This window comes from Lytechinus pictus, chromosome 3 (genome assembly GCF_037042905.1).
Source record: "Lytechinus pictus isolate F3 Inbred chromosome 3, Lp3.0, whole genome shotgun sequence".
NCBI lineage: Eukaryota > Metazoa > Echinodermata > Echinoidea > Temnopleuroida > Toxopneustidae > Lytechinus > Lytechinus pictus.
This window is the reverse complement of record NC_087247.1, coordinates 50080353-50092803: the sequence shown is the minus strand read 5'-3', so window position 1 is coordinate 50092803 and position 12451 is coordinate 50080353.

Sequence of the window (12451 nt, the reverse complement as noted above, 5' to 3'; positions counted from 1 at the left end):
TAAGTGATGTACTTATTTTGATTTAATCAAAACAATAAAGGATATACGCATTATACACTGTCGTACAATCAAGACAACCCATCGAACTTGTATTATAATCATAACATCGTGATATGCGTGAGACATTTTGTTAAATGAAATAAGCCAGAGAAACCAAAAATGTACCGGAAGTTACAGTTCTGTCTTGATGTCCAGAGTCGAGATTTTTTCTCGCAACGGTACAGCTGAGTAGGAGCTGACGTAAATATTTGAAGTCCAATTACGCAGTCATGTACACAATTTCTCTTGGCATATTCTTCCATCATTATATGACATCTTTATACAATCAGGATTTCGATACACAAAATTAATCAACTTAAGTGACTAATTTGACAATTGCAATCAAATATTTGAGCCGGAACAGTCGGGTAGTTTCAGTCTAAATTATTATTTTGTGAATTTTCAAGTCTACGGAAGGGGAGGTTCATATAGAAATTTAAAAAGATGTGATCACCGACAAAAATGTTGATCTTTAAGTCCATTAAGGGTATCAGTGTTTTTGTACCCAACACTTCGGAAGCGTTTAATCAAAATATACTAAATGCCCATTATAATAGCGTCGGTAGTGTATCATGCAATAGCGAAATGAGCCAAAAATGTAACGGGGGTAGACATGCCATATACTCAATATTTTGAAGAGCGAGAAAAATGTGACACTTTTAATACGAAAATTTATTCTTTAGATAGATTTTGACATTTTCAGAAAATATTAACACATTTCAGCATTTGTTCTTAACCTATTCTATAATTTTTTTTGGGAGGGGGGAATGGCCCCCAATTGTTGTACACCTACTATGATATCATGTCATTGCATTATAATGAGAATGCACAACCAGTCATTGCGATAACGCAATTCCCTCTGCTTCTTTAAATACAGCACAGTTTGTTGGCATAAAATTAAACACACGCTTCAAAAACTTCTTAGTCAGATTAACTCGGACAGTTATTGTTGCAGGTCATATCCGATCTCGAATAATGTTGAATAAAATTGACTCAATATGGTAATAGTAACTTATTTCCGGTGCCATAATATCCTCGCCGGTTCATTCTTTTAAGCAGGATCAGAGACTCATTCGGACTATTTAAGATCATTTTGACAAGGAATTTTAAGAGTGCAGTTCTTAATCATCGGAAGTAATAGTTTTAAAATCACAAGTTTTAACCATATACGAAATCGTAACAAAAATCGGTTATGAGGGGGAAAATGATTAATGATTGTTTGCGAGGACGAAGTAAATGGCTTTCTTAGATTGAAATAGAGAAATGAAATTGCCAAAGCTTAGCTGATATAACAGATAATGTGATTATGGCTGGGCTATCAGTCAATTATTAGGAGTAAACACTTGAGACGTCATTGATTTCGGCGGTAACATTCAAGACAGTGGTGGATCGGGTTCACTCCGCCTTCATGGTATTTGACCATGGATAGAAACCGTCTTTTGTAGTGAATTTTATCGGTATTTATCCACCCGCCATTTAACGACGCCAATCGATGCATCCAATATAATAGTCGATAATGCGGGGAGAATGATACATGTAATGTATATTTGGTAAAGTGACTTCTTTTTTCCAAGATTTTCCACACCATTGAGAGCACGCCGGTATAAAATGACAAAAGACTACTTTAGTGGCAGAGAATAATACGGAATAGGAATAAGCTGTGCCTTGAATATCAACCTATTCTTTTCTAAACGTTCCACCCCATTTTCTATGTTCATTCTATGTTCAGGGATTCTATTTATACTCTCAATTATCTATTTATCTACAAAAAAATAAATTATGAAGTGTGTATGCAAAGTCTATTTCAACTGTTCTTCTACAAATTTAAAGGATGGTTTCAGACATTAACATAATCATTATTAATTGACAATCATCAATCATTCTTATCTTACTTTCAACTTCCTGAAAATTCATTGATAGTTTCATATAATTATTTTTCTCTTCAATTCATTCAGTATACTACCTACCATTCATATTTCAGGGGAAAAAAACAGTGGCGAGTATGAATTGATTTATCATGTGAGCTTAATGACCAATACCTCTTAGGTTGTGATTTTTAAATGTTAAACAAAATGTTACTGTATTGTGAGAGAATCATGATAAAAATGAGGACGATCCATCCAAGAATATTGATAAAATTGTTTATGATATTTTAGATCAACCTGACATCAGAGTAAAATTTAGACATAAAATTATGAAAATTTATGATAAAATTTAAAGCTATTCTAGCAGATTTAGAGCTTGAGGGGGATGACATGACCTAAAAATAAAGCATATTGAGCTTTTATTAGCCGATCCAATCATTGATTAATTTTGTCAGAACTTAAGAACAGTCAATAAAATAGAATAGCGTTTTGCTAATTCGAATGGCTTGATTTGGAATGATCAGGGTTTCATATTGATTGAAATTTATCATATATTGAATCTAACCAAAATTTATTAGCAGACTTCAAACCGTCAAAAAATATTGCCTTTCCCGCTTTACTATCATAATGATGGTAAAGAAAATAAATGCGCATCCCTGTCTGTCATAATTAACACTTTTGGCGCTCTATTATCATTATCGTGCCATGGCATTACACCATAAATACAATGAAGGTGTTTGAATCATATATGAGTCTACGCACAACAGGTGTTTTATCACGAGATAAATTAATTTTTAGTAAAATAAGAACAAAGGGCTATACATTTCACCCTATGACAGATGAGGTCACTTAAGAATATGCATTTACGTGGTATACATAAATACGACGATGAATGAAGAGGATCTTAAGAGTATCATAAACGGTAATTGATTAAATAATCAGGTTCGGAACGTGTATAGTTTTAAAATTTGTAATTCCCCCTATTTCATTTAGATCCATACATTGTTATCACATAGGTTGAGACAAATGAATTGCTTGAAGTATTGAAATTTTTTTTTTATCTTAAAGAGTCATTTTCTTCATTTAAAACGTTTTATCAGTATGTACACGTATATAGAGACGAAATATCCAAGGCCTTTTCTTAGATTAGACAGTGTTGTTCATTTCAAATTATATTTTACTTTTACATGTGTTAATTTTGGAGAACCTATACACTATTCATTCTGTAATTGCCAATGAATAGAATACAAAAAGAGTCAGTTTCTCTAAAGATATCTACTCCGACATTTCGACAGAGAATACCCCAAGGTGATTTCGATTGATGCGATGAAAGCGGGCCAATAAACGAACGGATTTACCGATAATCTTCACAAAGCAGATAGCGCATCAAGAAATTTCCTCCATTAAGGGACATTCAGACAACAATGAATAAGCTAAAATTATTCCATATCATGTAGCATTAAGCACATAAAAGAAGAACATATGTGTATACAAATGGCAGAGTCTTTCACGAATATATAGAGAACAAAAGTGTTTTCCTTCATACCGCTCGCAAAAACCATGACATCGATTTACACCAATTACAGGGCTTTTTTTGACAGATGCGGTATTTTGCCACCATATTGCGCATTACCTGCGGTATAATGCTTTATATACACGAATAGGCTGTGATACTTACCTCAAGAAAGAAATATTTGGCAGGAAAAAAATATATAAAAATAAACAGCTCATTTTGGTGTATGAAATTTCCATTCAGTGCCTCTTTTGAATATATAGCAGCTGTGAAATACAACCGGTTGTATCCCAGTGGCGTAAAAGTATGTATGTTACTTCTGATTTAAAATGCAGAGACATCGAAATTGGCTATTAATGAAAGACAATCCGATGAAAAATTATAATTTTCAATGATGCACATTGAAAAGGTGAATATTTTGCACCCTCTAATACAACATTTGGCGATCCCCCTACAATATATGAGGCCTGTTTAGTCGTCAGAAAATTCCAGATATATGGTTCTTTTTCAGAATAACCATTGATTTTTATTTTTTCTTCATAGTTTGGTAAGAAACATGTGGTAATGTGTGTGCGTTTGATTCCTTTACACTTTATTACAATAATTTTTTTTAGCATGATGACTTCATAAAGTGCTGTTGCTAACGACTTTGCAGGGTGATCCAATAACGCAATGTTTCAATGCATTCTATTTTTTTTTAATGAAGTTCTGAGGCACATAGAATATAACTTTACAATAGAATGAAAGAATTATAACATTTTAATGAATGAAAGTTTCGAAGTGAACCCACTTCATCTTTAATCTGTATATTTGACAGAGAGTCATCGGTATTTAATTTTTTTTTATTAATAGTGATAATAGTGATAATAATATAGAACAGATAAAGCGCTTTATGCAGAAGTTTCAAATTGCCTTTTCCTGATGTACTTTATCAAGGCTACCTGATATTGATAAAAATTAAGATCAGAAATGTTAAAAGTATTTACATGATTATAATTTCTAAAAAAAAAAAACGGTTGTATTTTATACTCAATTTTCTGGGAGCAATGTGTGAGCACAGAGAGCAAAAAAGGAAAAAAGAAAGAAAAAGAAACAACACAAAAAAATAACCAATATTCACAAACATTATACTTTTCCCGATTTGAGCGCTAGCTTTAGTATCTGTTTGAATCCATAAAGAGTTTCTTAATTTCCTTCAGAGAGTATAAAAATCATTACAAAATATAAAGGATAGAATAAAGTAGAGCCCCACGATTCGCCATTTGAGATTGATATAGCCGAGGCTATATGTCCCCTAGAGCGACTCGGCCAAATAGCAGAAATGTACATCGTGCCCTAAAAGAAGGGCGAAATTCATAAATGCTTGAGTAAACAACTAAACACAAAACACAAACACACATGTATTGCAAATGAATCTGAAGAACACACATTCACACACCCTTATATATATATATATATATATATATATATATATATATGTATATATACATATATATATATATAGAGAGAGAGAGAATTAAATTTATGTAAAGGAATACATACACATATGTATATATATGTACACACACACACACACACATATATATATATATTGTGAAAGAAATGGATGAAGAGAACAATGGTAGGCGTAGCTTAAATCAAGGTTCCCCAGAGCTATTTACCCTTTGGAAAAATTGGTGATGCCGAAAAAATGCCTCTGCCGGGAATCGAACACGGGCCCCCAGCTTTGAACGCATGTGCCTTAACCACTAGACCACAGAGACGGGTTAGTGACTAGGGCGACCCCGATCCGATTGACCGTCAGATAGACAGATTTTCGACACTATACCAATTATAATTTTCTTTGTCGGGTGTAGGTGGGTTTTGAATAATGACAAGCCGCCATGCCTCAGCTGGATCAAAGCTATTGCTTTGATACAGTACACGTATGGGAGAAAGTATACAAATGTGTGAAATTATACATGTACAACAGCTTTGGCAACTCTTTATATATATATATGTGTGTGTGTGTGTATATATATTCCTTTACATAAATTTAATTCAGGACTTGAGATCAGTTAATTCTTGGAAATTACGAAGCAGTCGTGAGAGTATATAAAGAATGATGAGTTTTATTTTTAAAAAAGTTTGAAAAGCTTCTGCTACAAAATAATGTAACAGTACATACCTAAACATATTTACATATACCTGTTGAAAATGTTGCCATATATTGAAATTGCAAACTCAAGGAGATATAAGTAATTCTAAAACCTCTCAAATTAGTTTTAGTTATGCATAATTATGTATATTACTTTATCTGCTATTAATATTATTTTATTGATTCGGAACACTATGTTTTTAAAACAACTATAACAATATTTTTGGTTCCGTCGAAAATATGAATTATTAATTTCTTCCTCCCAAGATATGTCTTTAATTATTTAACTGCTTGCCTATCATTTTTTTTTTCAAATACAATTTAACATAAATTATTACTATTCTATATTTTACTTTAATTTTTATTTGGACATTTACTGCTTTGGTTACATTACACTAAAAATAGGATTTCTAATGCAGGATATAATGTATATTTGAATAGTTTGATATGGTGGGGCAATGATGTTGAATTTGAGCTTGTGTTGACCTCACAATTCCTTAAGAGTTTAATGGGTAGTGGTTTAATTTACATGATGTCGGGAAATAAAGAAAATGAAAGCTCGCTCAAGGCTCTCTAGGAGTAGAAAGTACACGAACGGAATAAAAGAACGGGAGAGGAAAAGGGGATCTAAGAATTAAGCGACCAATATAAATGTTGATAAAGGAAGATGAAAAATAAAATAAGATAGAATGGGAAAATCGGAAAATGTGCACGGAGAGAGGAGAGTTTTAAAAAAATAATGAGAGTTGAGTGGAGTGCAGTAGTTTGATTTGATTATAAAACGTGAATAGAAAGAAAAAAAGCATAATAATGACGACGACGATGATGATGATGATGCTGGTGGTGATTATGATGATGATGATAATAATATTAATGATGATAATAATAATAATTATAATAAAAATATATATAACCACAATAATGATGATAAAGCTGGGAAGAAAGAGGGGGAGAGATACAGAGGGGGTGGGGGTAGGTGTTGGACAGCAGATCACATATCTGAATAAGAAAGAGCAAACGCACTTATCGAGATGTATAGATAAATTTATATATTATATAGATAGATAAATAAATAAATAGATGGGTGGATAGATACAGCTAATACGAAAAGTTGGGAGTTATCAGAAGAAATTATTGTTTTAATAATAACACCTTTCTTATTAGGAGATAATTGTACTTAAATCAGATGCATTTAACATACCCTAATCACAAAGTAAATAAAGATTTGAAGAACAAAAATCTGACAAACGGAGATAGATGTCTTGAACTTTGCTCTACAATCTATATTAGATATGAACATCTTACTTGTGTTTCAAACTCTGTATTGGCATTAGTCTGAATGGGGCTCTGGCTGAGGCATCAAAGTGAACATAAACTAACTTACCAAAAAGCAACGTAAACCGGGATAAGCAGACATTAATTTTTTATACTCCTCCTCCTTCTTCTTCTTCTTTTTGTTGTTGTTGTTCTTCTTCCTCTTCTTCTTCCTCCTCCTCCTCCTCCTTCTCTTCTTCTTCTTCTTCTCCTCCTCCTTCTTCTTCTTCTTCCTCCTCTTCTTCTTCTTCCTCATCCTCTTCTTCTTCTTCTTCTTCTTTTCCTCTTCTCCTTCTTCTACTTCTTCTTCGGATACTCCCAGTTTTATGTTTCCTTGTAGTCCCGATTATTATCGTTTAATAACTTTTTATCCCCCTTTATTCATTCATTTATCAATTATTCAATTAATTTATTTATTTACTCATTTGTTTATTTATTCTAATTATTTCATTTTATTATTGTCATTATCAATTTATTATTATTATTATCTTCTTTTTTTTTTTTGGGGGGGGGGGAGAATGAATTTGAATATAATCATGCAGTAAAGAGAGAGAGAGAGAGAGAGAGAGACATTACAATGTGCCTTTGTGTATAGTAAGAGAGACCATTGGTCGACACCAATATTGAGTCGCTATACAGTCTATGCAGTTGGAAGACCATGTACACTGTCACTACTATAGGTGTGTGTCTAAGACCCAGAAGTAAACCAACCAAGCACAAATGATATAAATCTTTCGTTTCTTCTTCACCGGTGTGTTGGCTCAGTTGGTAGAGCGTCCGTCTCACAACCGGGAGGTCGGTGATTCAAACTCCGGCCGCGTCAGACCAAAATACGTTGAAAGATGGGAGTTGCTGCTACCCTGTTTGGCGTTCAACGATTAAAGGGATATAGAGCCTCGTCGATCTGGCGCTGCACAGCGGCTGCCGGGCCCACGATCAATTGGGCAAAGCAATTTTTTGGAGTATTTCATTTCATGTCAATTTCGAACAGTAAAATATAGATTTTCATTTTCATTTTTTTCATATCAAGAGTAATGTTTCATTAATTTGAAATGTGAAATTCTTGAAGTGAGAGGATGTTGCGTCGTAATCGGGACTATACAAGGTAACATAATCGAAACACGAAGAAATAGACTAGATTACGGAAAGTGAAGCAGTGAGTCTGACATGTGCTACATTAAAGTAAATTAACTTCGAGTAAGCGTACAGAACCTACCACCTATAATAGTGTGTGAAATTTTCATTGCTCAATCGTAAAGCTCGCTTGAAACTTGCACGCATTGTGGTTCCCGCATAGTTTGCGCATGGGCACGCATGCGGGCCCATGCGCGAATTATGCGTGCCAGCTTGCGGATAGGTGCGTGGCAGTGCGTGAAATGCGTGCCAATTTTTTCAACATGTTGAAAATTTTGGCACGCATGGAGTTATACTTAAACGCATTCTAGGAACATAAAAGTCACCAAAACTTTTTTCAATTTTACAAAGCATTTTCAACCGATTGTTGGATCATTCAAAAGCAATCTTGAAGAATTCTATTTTACATTCAAAGAGAGAATATGAGCGTTGGACACACATACATTGATAAGGGGTCGATTGTTATGATTGATATAATATTAATTCAATACCGTGCCATTTTCTTTGAAAAAAAAATCATTATACCTAGCAGTGCATTAACTAGATTCAATTATTAATAAGGGAACATAAACGGGAACATAAACAATGGCATTTAGTGAAATTCATGTAATATGACATAAGGAATCCGATGGGGGTTATCACACTACGAGTCACAAAATAAAAAAAATGAAAATTCACAAACTCTCTTATTACTTACATGCAGGGTTCTTTCAAACCTTCATTTTCATCCATCCATTAACGCTTCCCTCATTGTTCTTCATTTATTAAACCCTAATACATCAGTGTAGGCTTCCCTTACCAGTATTTTGTCTGCAGACGTTAGTCCTGGTTGGGATATACATTTACACAGGATCCAGCCTTGACATTAATTGTCTATTCTATATCATTATACTGCGCATGATAGCAATATATAATGATTTACATCAATGGATCCTAAGCACTGACTCTAAATAAGTCATTATATCCAACTACATCCTGTCAAGCACAAAAAAAGTGATAAGTGAGACATTCATGCCTCGTAAATTTTAGACGTTATTAATCTTTCGATTACTCTAAAAGTGTGACCTACATCCGCCTTGTGTGTTGCATTGTCAATTAACTCTTTCTTCTGCGTCTCAATTTACCTTTCTACTCAGATACAAAATGTGATGCCACTAATAGAGATCATCGGGGCAAGAATGGATACCTAAGTATAGCTCGGAAAAATTACCCCCAATATGGTCACAGTTCATCGACCCTAAATGACCTTTGACATTGATCATGTAACCTAAATCTCTTGCAAGACAATCAGTGAAATCTGATTACCCTTAATGTTCAAGTTTCACGAACAAAGTCCATAAACTTTTCTTAGTTATGATGACATTTCAAAAACTTAACTTTGGTAAAGATTTCAATATTGACGACGCCACCGTCGGAAAAGCGGCGCTTATATTCTCACTCTGCTATGCAGGCGAGACAAGAAACGAGTACACCAAGCAACAAACCTCCAGATAATCTATATACAATGAGAGAAAGTGAGAGAGGAGGTGAAAAGGGAAGAGAAGAGAGAGCAGAATAATATCAGAACAAATTTTCGAGAGACATTCATGAATAGTACACCATGGGTGTCGGTCGGGGGGTGGGGAAGGAGGAATATTTTCCCTGATATTTTGGGTGAGGGATGACCTGTGTTATTATCCCCTAATAATTCAAGGTCGAGCATCATAATATTTCAATATGTTGAATTATATGACAGATTATATTTATCATAATCATAATTATTGTTTTATTGTTATTACTATTAATTAGGATTATACTCATAATAGACGTATGATGATTATCATGATGATTGTGTTATTGTATTTTTTAAATCGTATTTACGCATAATGATCATAAGTATTGTTTCGCTCATAATTTTCTTATGATTATTGCTATTGAATGAGACCATACGTTTCGGAAACTGTCTGACAAGTTGTCAGATCTGACAATTTTCCTTGATATTGATTGGCTAAAAAGCACTGTTACTCTGGAAACTGTCGGATAAAATGGGACTTTTCGGATAAAACATCCGACAATTTCTTTCATGAAACGCTCCCTAGAAATCAATAGAATATCATGTTCATGTTCATAATTATACATGACACTATCTTTTTTAAAGTTACTCCTCCCCGTAAAGAATTACATGTGGCGTACCTCGTTTATTTTCACACCCTTTGAAATATCACATCACTTTTGTTCATTTTCTTTTTTCGGGTTAATGATGTAAAATAAGTGGAGAACAAACAAAAGAAATGAGAAATGTTTAAAAGAGTGTATAAAAGGGATATAATCATGAAAACCGAAAGGGCCCTCAAAATGGTGAATTTTCTAGTCAGTTTTTCAAAGATTTAGTTCACGCTTCGCTCTCGCATTCTTGATAATACTCCTTATAAGTACCCAATCTAGTTGTAGAAATAAGCAGACATTATACTTCTGTTTCAAGGACTACCGCCCCCACTGGCGTATACATACTTGGTGTTGGGGGCCATGGACCCCAAAAAGTTTAATGACAAATAAAGAAGGAGAAAGAAAGAAAGAAAAGAAACATGTGGAATATGATATGTATTTTAAAGAATCACGTCAAAGTCTATCACAAAATGAGAATTTGTATTGTCAATTTTTTTTGCTCGGTCGTTTCGCTCGCTCGCAGCATTTAAAAAAATGAATGTTGCCCTTTACGTCATCACTGGTCCCCTAAAAAAAGAATCGTAATGCTACTGACCCCACCCCCTAACTAACATTTAAAAAATCCCTGGCAGAGAACAATATTTGTGTTAGTCGTTCCCCAACCACGAACACCGATCGACACCCGTCGAGTACACCATGCACATTTTTACATTGTGTTAATTTTTTTTCGCGCTTGACTAGATGCAGAGATAATAGATGATATACGTCAAATTCTGAATAAATTACAATCATAATCAAATTCAAAGAGATATTACTCTGTGATTGATTTTCGTTAAGTTTACATCAAAAACTCCTGCTTTTCTTAAAATCTACTTAGTGTAAGGGTAGACTTTCCCTTTAATCAGTAGCGAAAGAGGAAAAATTGTCAAAAGTAATTCAGTAAATTCTATATTTAGGTTAAGCAGTTTAATAGGTTGATTATCATTCATACAGTATTTCGTGTAGCTCATCTGAGATCCTACTATCTACTCAAGCACAAAAACACCTAATTAAAAAGTGCATGGTGTGCTTTCAACACAAGTCTGTATAAGGACTTTAATCTGTTTCTACTGATTAATCAATAAATCAACGTATCCTTACATTCATTTACCTATATTTCATTCCTCAGTAAACTTGATCTTATTTGTTGCGTAACTGGATGTGTATAATATTGTGCGATCATCTAGATGTTTTCTTTGATCATCAGATGGAACTAATGATACACCCCTGGTAGTCTCGCCTGCATTCTGAAATTCAATATCGCATCGGTGTTGACTTCGTGACACTAATATTGATAAATGGTAAATGATATTCAAGTAAATGCTATACCTGAAAACCGTTATATCCAAATTATGAGAACAAGGAATTAAAATTTCCAAAATTTAGTGAAAAAGCGATTTCTAATTTTTGATCTTTGCCTATGACCTGACATTGCATTCATACATTTTCCGATACTTGATTACTATTATATGTAGCCTAAGTTTTATGGAATAGGAATTTATACTGTAAAAATTGTTTTGAAATCTAAAACATTAGCCTTGTTTAAGTTTTTGATGATACCACAACATGATCCAAGTTAATTGACACCAAATGACATTTGAAGTTAACAATGAATGTTACCAGCATAACTAAATACCTTTTGTCCAAGATTCATGGAATAGGTCCTTACTCTTAAGATTTGACGACGCCGCCTCAGTCGCTACCGCCGTCGTCGCGAAAGCGGTGCCTATGTAGTATGTTTAGCTTCTGCTATTTTTAAGAGACATTAACTTGATTACAGAATGAGCCTTTTACGTCATCGCGCACGCGCAGGACACTTAACTATTCAGACAAATTCTACTCAGAACTCCTCATTCAACTCGAAAATCAACATTTTCAAATAATTGTGTCGGATCACTATTATGTAAGAATGCCATGCAATCGGACAAGTAACAAAACAAATCCATTCAAATGTGAGACGTTCGTGTTAAGTTGGTGGATAACAAAGGCGAAACCAATTCGATTGGGAGTGGGGGGGGGGGGTCATGTGATGTGGTGAAAAATTACATAGGCCTAAGTTCTAAATGGTGGGGGAGCAAAATGGAGAAATGTGAAAATCAATCACGAATGTCCCTTTATTTTTCTTGACTTCTCTCTGTAGTCAATGAGTTTTGTAAATTTGTATGTTCTAAGTTCTGTTTTGGCTCTCCTATGACGCCGTTACTGTCGACAATGGTGGTAAATGGTTGCTGACAAGACCTTGATGGGTCATTCATAAGCGTGATT